The 8,286-nt window shown below is 44.6% G+C and overlaps 1 non-coding gene across 1 annotated transcript; it reads left to right on the forward strand.

The window, feature by feature from the left end:
- The first annotated feature begins 325 nt into the window (after window positions 1-325).
- Window positions 326-398, forward strand: TRNAK-CUU. Its single transcript has one exon. It is a non-coding gene; the product is annotated as a tRNA-Lys (tRNA).
- The last annotated feature ends 7,888 nt before the right edge of the window (window positions 399-8,286 follow it).

Genomic DNA, 8,286 nt, shown 5'->3' on the forward strand with positions numbered 1-8,286 from the left:
GTTATCAATGCTGACATCCTGACTCTCCACCTTGAAATATAGGCCAGTGCTTACATCATACCTGGGTAATATGAGCCTTTTTTCCCTCCTTGGTGACAGTGGGAACCATGAACCTTCACAAGTGCCTGCAGAGAAAGTTGGCCATACTGTATTCTGTGGACTAAATTGTGTCCCTCCCAAAAATGTATATACTGAAGCCCTAACCCCCAAACATAGTAGTTTTTGGAGATAGAGCCTTCAGGAGCTAATTAAGGTTGAATGAGGTCAAGAGGGTGGGGCCCTAACCAGAGGTCATTGGTGGCCTTCTAAGAAGAAGGGATTGGGCACCTGGCTGGCTCAGTTGGTAGAGCATGAGACTCTTGATCTCAGGGTTGTGAGTTCAAGCCCCACGTTGGGTATAGAGATTACTCAAAAATAAAATCTCAAAAAAATAAAATAAAAAGGGATCTCTCTCTTTTCCTCACCCTGCTCACACCCACACTCACCCAGGAAAGGCTATATGAGGATACAGAGAAAAGGCAGCCATCTGCAACCCAAAGACAGAGCTCTCACCAGACACTAATCCAGCTGGCACTTTGATCTTGGACCTCCAGTCTCTAGAACTGTGAGAAAATAAGTTTTCTGTTGTTTAAGCCAACCAGCTTGTAGAATTTTGTTATGGCAGCCCAAGCAGACTGATACGGTGTGTGTACATTTACTGTGCATTGTGATGTCTGCGGCTGCACGGATGCTCTTCTGGGCTTGGGGAGTAATCGGAAACCACCGCAGACAGCAGAGCTGCACCTCTCTATTGAGAGCTCAGCAACAACCTCCTAATCGTCTGTGCCAGGTGGTAAAAGAGGCGTTGGACTCTCTTGTCCAGATTCTTGGCCGCCACGCTCAAAGTCGGAGTGATATTCCACCTGTGGCCATTTACCAGCCACAGAGCGGTTTCAGCTTACTTCCTGATCCCCCTTCTTTTTAATTTACATTTTATTGACATTTTAAGCATCTTCCACTTAAGGGGTCTGCACATGGCCACCCAGTGAGACTCGCATCACAGCTATAGAGTATTACAATGCAGGTACTATCAAACCAGGGGCCTGCCTGGATCCAGGTAAAAATAGAATAGAAGAATTAAAAAAAAAAAAAACTTCAGGCATATTACTGTTTCACCCAATTTTTATTCCTTCGAAAGATAACATGGCAATGAATATTCATAGTGAGAAATGTGAGGCTTCGGCCTTGGAAGCATAATTATTGTTGTTATTTCGAATTTCATTAGCACTTTATATGTGGAGAGCCCGTTCTGGTGAGGCAGTTTGTTCCTTTCCTCCTTTGCCTTTCTCCTTCATCCTCCACCCACCCCCCTGCAAACTCCCTGCCCTCTTCCAAAAGCTAAATCAGATACTGTCATTTTTAAAGAAATGAAAAATCAGGAGTGAAGAGGAGAACTGACTTTGACGTAGAAATCACCGGCTGTGGCAATGGAAATAATCACTCTAGGGAGACCTGCTCTGAGGCTGTCGGGCCATCCACATGTTGATGGTGGAGCTTCACGGCCCCGCCCCGTGGTGTCTGTGCATTTCTCCGCCTCCTTGAGGAGCCAAAGGGGAAGCCTGGCTACAAGCTGACCCTGAGCTGGCTCCCTCCACCTATGTGCCTGGTGACCCTAATGTCACGCTGGCAGGACCTGAGAGTTTTCTGACTAAGGAGGCATGGAAGGGAGCTGCTCTTTATTCAGGTTCTTGGGCTTAAGTATGTATGATCATTCTCTGTCCTGGTTGCCTGTCATTGCATGATAAACTACCCCAAACTCAGTGGCCTAAAACAATGATTTATTATTATCACTTACAGACTAGGGGGTGGATTGGAGTTCAGCTCTGTAGGTGAGGCTCCTCAATGGGGTTGCAAGTCGGCTGGGATTTAGCTCCACGCTGAGCTTGCCCTCAGCATCCTAGCTGGGAAGTCTCTGCTCCACGTGTTTGTCATCCTGCTTCTGAGACCAGGAGGCTAGCCCAGACTTGTGTTTCTCCTTGCGACTAAAGAAGCCTGAGACCTAAAGCAGAAATACACCGTTTCAGAACTGGTCCATTGTCACGTCCGCCTCTTTCTTTTGGTCAAAACAAGTCACACAGCCAGGCTCTGGTTCAAAGGGAGGGGGGCGGGGGATAGAGTCTGCCTCTCTTGAAAGAGCAACTTCAAGGACACCTGGCAAAGGTCACAGACACTGGGAAAGGGGGGGGATTGGGCCTTGGTGTAATCCACACTGCATCCCATTTTTCAGATGACTCAGGGGGTATGTGGCGTAGGCTACTGTATGGTGAAGCCGGAAGTAAGTATTTTGGACTTCACAGAGCTTTCCCTTCCTTTTGACCCGTCTCCTACAGTTTGGCCACAAAGGCCACATTCGTGTGTGTGTGTAATTTATATATATATATTTTTTTTGAAAGATTTATTTATTTTTAGAGAGAAAGAGAATAGGCAGGCACAGGGGCAAGAGCAGAAAGAGGGCCAGAGGGAGAGAATCTTCAAGCAGACTCCCTGCTGAGCGCAGAGCAGAGACAGAGCCCGACCCAGACCCAGGCTTGATCTCACCACCCCTGAGCTCGTGACCTGAGCCGAACCCAAAAGTTGATGCTTAACCAACTGAGGCAACCCCTCAAAGGTCACATTTAAACTTGCATCTATACTCCTCAATCAGTAGTGTCTTTCAGTAGGAACATTCCAGAGAACTACCCTCATGCAGTCACTCTTCTTGTTACTCTAATAATTATGATTATGATAAGGAAAATGATGATAATGATGATGATGTAAGCTTCCGTTTCTCGTAGTCTAATCTTGATTATGAGAGGGAATATGGAGTAGCGGTTGTAACCAGGGGTCTGGAATAAGGCTGCCTGAGTTCAAATCCTGGCCCCACCATATATTATTTGTGTGATTCTGGATAAGGGATTTTGCCTCTCTGAGTTTTAGCTTCCTCAAACATCAAATGGCAATCTCTACCTTTCCTAGTTCTTAGAGTCGTTGAGCCAGTTGAATTGAGACCTTCACAGCATTTAGCCTGCTGCACGTTACTGTTTATTATTATTGTGCTTTTTGTTGCCACGTGCTAAATAGGGACCTACGCGCTGCCCATGCATTATCACATTTAAATCGCACAATGATTAGAAAGTAGATCTCTGCGGATAGTTGTCTACTTGACCTAAAAGTTGATTTTTTTTTAGGCTTGCTATACGCCCATTAGGATCTGTGATCATGTCAACGTGTCATTTATGGAAGGTGGTAAAAAGTCTCACCGTATTCTTTCAAGCCAAAAGGTGCTAGTTTTGGAAATAGCCATGCATTTCCTTTTGGACCGTCATCCTTCAAGCCCTGCAAAAATTGCCCTTTCTCTCTGAGTCCATCTGTCCTCACCACCTGCTCTTTCAAAACATAGATACCAACACAAAACCTTAGGCGATCTGAGAGCACAAGCTGGATGGATTTTATCTCCCAGGGGCTGGTGCCCAAAGCAAGAGAAGCTGGACTTCAGTCTTGGCTCTGATGACGGCCTCCACGATTTAGGAATTCCAGGCCTGCTCCTCATTCCTGGAGCTCCTTCCATCGTGCCATGGAAGTCGTCAGCCACAAGCACCACAGCCACGTCTTTGGAGTGAGCGTGTGGGCGAGGCAGGAAAACGTGACAGAAATGCTTAATAATCAGAAGTGCTCCCAGAAAAGGGCATTGAGGTCGGACAGTCATGGATTCAGGTTTTTGATTTACAGATGATAACGGCATTTAGGCTCAGCATGCTGACAGCCTCTCCACAATAGTGGAAAGGGACAGAGGTGTCATTCAGCAATCAGAAAATGACCAACCGATACCTATCCCTATAAATTTCATTTTTACCCCTTGGGTCTGCTTCTACTACTCATTTTCTTCAAATGGATGCAAATTCCTCCCATCTGTCCGGGGATTTGCTCTTAACCTGAGATAATGGGAATCAGCAGCGAGAGAGGGATCTTCTGCTCTTTTCTATCCATTATCACTTCTCTGATTATTTTGGTGCCCTCGCATGTGATTCAAGGATAATCAGAGTTTGCACGTTGACTGCATTATGAATCCCTGGTTCTCAAGCTTTCCCAAGCCACCAAGGAGCATCTAGAAGCCAAGTCTGGTTTGTTTAGCACTGAATACTGTTTTTCTAACACAACGCCTGATGCAACACAAGTACTCGGTAAATTCTTGTTGAACTAATGAGTATATTAGGCTCCTTAATTCTTGAATCTCTCTCTATAGCTCTTTAATTATTCACTTATTCACCCATTCATTTGTTCAACAAACACGTATTAGGATTGTGCCTTGGAATTTTGCATGAGTGAAACAAGACGGATCAGACTTTCTCTGGCTTCAAGGTACTCAGAGTACAGGAAAGGAGCTAAGACTTTCTATCAGTCAGTTATAGCCACAATAACACTATGCAATAATGCCACTATAAAAGTCAGCGGCTTACAATGGCAATCATAGATTCTCACTCAAGCATCTGATGGTTACCTGGGGGAGTCTCCTGATTTAGGCTGGTTTGGCGAGGCTTGTCTCCAAACCATGGGTTAAGTCCAGATCTGCTCCTGAATCTGTCACCCTACTTGGGCCACTATAATAGCCTTGGCACACATCGTGATGGCTGATATCTCACTAATCAATATGGCCAAGTTCAACACCAAAGGGTTCTGGAGGAGTCTCTCTACCCACTGTGGGAGGAGAAAGGGCATAAATATCTGCTGGACAGTAATCTAAAGTCTCACAGTCTTAACTACAAATAGCACATGTGATTTAAAAAATACCGTGTTATAAATCAATCACACAAAGAGGGACGCCTGGGTGGCTCAGCGGTTTAGCGCCTGCTTTCCATCCAGGGCATGATCTTGGGGTCCCGGGATCGAGTCCCACGTCGGGCTCCCTGCGTGGAGCCTGCATCTCCTTCTGCCTGTGTCTCTGCCTCTCTCTCTCGCTCTGTGTCTCTCATGAATAAATAAATAAAATCCTTTTAAATAAATAAAGAAAGAATAAGGGTGTATAAAGGAAAATATAACTATTATATACAAAGAATGTGATGAGAATCAGAAATGGCCAGGAGAGATGAATGCTGTATGTGTGTGCAGAGCTAGTTGGGGAAAAATAACCTAGTCAGAGGTAATAGGAAATTTGGGAGTGTGCACAGGGCGTAGTAGAGAGAACTGTTTCGATGAGGGCGTAAGTTGTAGGAAGAAAAAATAGTAAGAGAGTAGATCAGAAATACTGTCTTGGAGCTTAAATACTATGCTAATGGGTTACATAAGACTCGGGGCAACCAAAATTAATTAGAGAGAAACAGGTGAGAAAGCTAACCACAAGAAAAAAAGAGTGCATCCTGCATGGCAAGGTAGGTGTTAGATAATCTATTAGCTCCTAAGGATCTCCATAGATGTCAGGGAGAATGAACTACCAGTAGACTCAGGTGATGAATACTACACATTACAGCTTTTTCAAGTATTATTTTTTCCCAGTGAATCTAAGTGGGCATCTCAGACCTCAGGCTTAATGCCACAAGTGCACTATATCTCCCCTGTGAAGCCTCCTCCTGCTTTCCCAACCTGTCCCCCCCAAAAATGATGTCACCATGGATAGGATGCTGAATGGGTGAGTCCTTTAGAGGAGGAAGTGCGTCACGGAAGTCCTCTCTCCAAGGAAGACATTTGCACCGAGACCCAAACAACAAGAAGGAACAAGTGAGCACCCCTTCTATGTCAGCCATGCAACCTGGGATGCATAATGCAAGCTCCCTTGCCTCGGTTTCCTAACTGAGGGATAATACCCTTCCTTCCCAGGCTTCATATGAAGACGATTAAGTTCCTCACAAAGTGCTTAGAATAGTACCTGGCACACCAAGTAACTATATTCTAAAGGTGAAGACAGACAAGTAGATCCTTTTAAAAAAAATCAATTAATTTTTTAGAGAGACAGAGCATGGGGGGAGGGGGTTGGGGGGTGGTGGAAGACGGATAGGGAGACAGAGAATCCCAAGTAGGCTCCATGCCCAATATGGAGCCCTATGCGGGGCTCAAGGCCACAACCCTGAGATCAGGACCTGAGTGGAGATCGAGTTGGAAGCCTGGAAGCCCAACCGACTGAGCCACCCAGGCAGGTGCTTTTAAGGTTTCACAATGCGTGCTCTGTTCTAGGTAGTTATAAAGTGCTGAGGGTGAAGCAAGGAGGATGCCTAACTCTGCCTGGGGCATTGGGAAGGTCTTCCTAGAGGGAATATTAAAGCAGAAAAAAGATAAATTAACATTTATTGAATAGTAATGCTTGGTGCTAGGGGACTTCTCTTACCATTTATAGAATTTGCTTTTCATAAACAACTTTGTGAGCGAGGTATGATTATGCCCATTTTACAGATGAACCAAGGCACTGATGAAGCACCTTCTCATGACATTATGGCCGAGTTACTGTTCTAAACCAGGGCACCTTGTACTAAACCCACAGCAACCTCTACGTTGCCAGTGTTGCTTTTGGCCAAGAAAGTCTAGAGTGCTACGACAGCTAATATTTTTTATTACATTTTTATCGATTATTAATATTGGCTTGGCAGAGTGCTTCATGCTTTTAATCCATTAGGTCATTCAACTCCACGAGGTAGGTATTATTGTTGTGCCCAGATAAAGAAACTTAGGTTCAGAAAGTTTAATTTCCCCAAGGTCACACAGTAAGTGTCAGAGTCAGGATTTGAACTTAGACCATCTGACACCAGAAGGCATGAGCTTATCCTCCGCTATACTGACTCTCGCCCAGAGGTGGGAAGAAGCTTGGAGTAGGAGTGGGACGATTTGATTCAGGACCCGATTCTTCCAATTAATCGTCTCAACCTTGGGTAAATCGCATCTTTGAATTTTATTCTTGCCCTTGTAAAGGAAGCTAAAAATTCCTGCCCTGCTGGCTCACAGGTTTATAGAAGTCAAACGTTATGTTGAGGAATGTTCCAACATTCAATGTAAATGGAAGTTGTTTTTATTTTAACCTCAGGCAGAGAAGAGTGGAAGTAGCCAGGACAGTCACGCCTTGAAAGAGAGGGAACAGTAGATGCATTCAGATACCTGGAAAATTTTCATGAAACTTGCCCCATAGAGCTTCCCTCCAAATTTTAGACTTTGAATCAGTAAGTGGTAAATCCAACAAGAAAAATATAAATCAGTACCTTCTGTTGGTCGCAGCCAACCAAAGACAGAACCAGGTTTGAATGCAGATAATGAGTTTCCCGCCAGCAGCGTATGCAAGCTGTAGGACCTCATGGTGCGTGAGATCACAATGGGGAAGTCTGCACGCTAGAGAGGCGGACGCCTGGACGCCTGCGATAGAGTCCTTGGTAGACTCCTGCTGTCCTCTCCTGCGCGACTCAGAGCCATCCTCTACCTATGGCTAAAGTAGCATTTTTAAAAATGTGTATCAGACTGTGCCATCCTCTTACATAAAATTGCCCGTGGCTTTCCATTTAAATTAGAATTAAATCCACACTCCTTACCACGGCCTACATACACCTGAATAACGTAAGCCGTAAGCCGTGCTAACTTGCCCACACTCATTTCACCCTTTTCTGGTCTTCCCTGTCAACTCTCTAGCCCCACAACACAAAATGTTTGGCCCCCAGAATTTAGCCAGGTCTCCCCCAGGTCCTTTGCGCTCGCCACTCGCTCCCTCTGCCTGGAGCCCTTCTGACCCTCTTTGCTGTTCCAACTCCTACTCATCTGTCCTTGTTTCTGATGAGGTGCCACATGTTCAGAGATTGGTCCTCCAGTATCAATTAATAACTCTTTCATTATTCGACTTCATAGAACCATATTCTTTTCCATCACAGAATATTTAAACACTTTCAGTCATATAGTTTGTGTTTTATTGTGTTAGGAACCGTTAGCATGAGGTCTACCCTCCTAACAAATCTTTATGTATACAATACAGTATTGTTAACTATAGGCACAGCAGATGTTGTACAGCACATCTCTAGAACTTAATTATCTGTCATAACTGAAACTTTATACCCGTCGAATAGCAATTCCCCATTTCCTCCTCCCATAGATTCGTTTTTGATGATTTTTGTCCAACTCTTGATTAGACTGTAAGCTCCATGAGTGTAGGGACCACTTTAGTCTTGTTCGTTGCTATATCCCCATGCCTGGAGCATAGTGATTCCTGAGGGAGAGGTGATAGGAGAAAGGGAAGGAGGAAGAAAGGGCTCTTTGAGTTCAAGTATTTTTTTTTCTTTGTAAAAAAATTTAAAAAAAGATAAATAT

Source organism: Vulpes lagopus, chromosome 7 (assembly GCF_018345385.1).
Source record: "Vulpes lagopus strain Blue_001 chromosome 7, ASM1834538v1, whole genome shotgun sequence".
NCBI classification, from domain to species: domain Eukaryota; kingdom Metazoa; phylum Chordata; class Mammalia; order Carnivora; family Canidae; genus Vulpes; species Vulpes lagopus.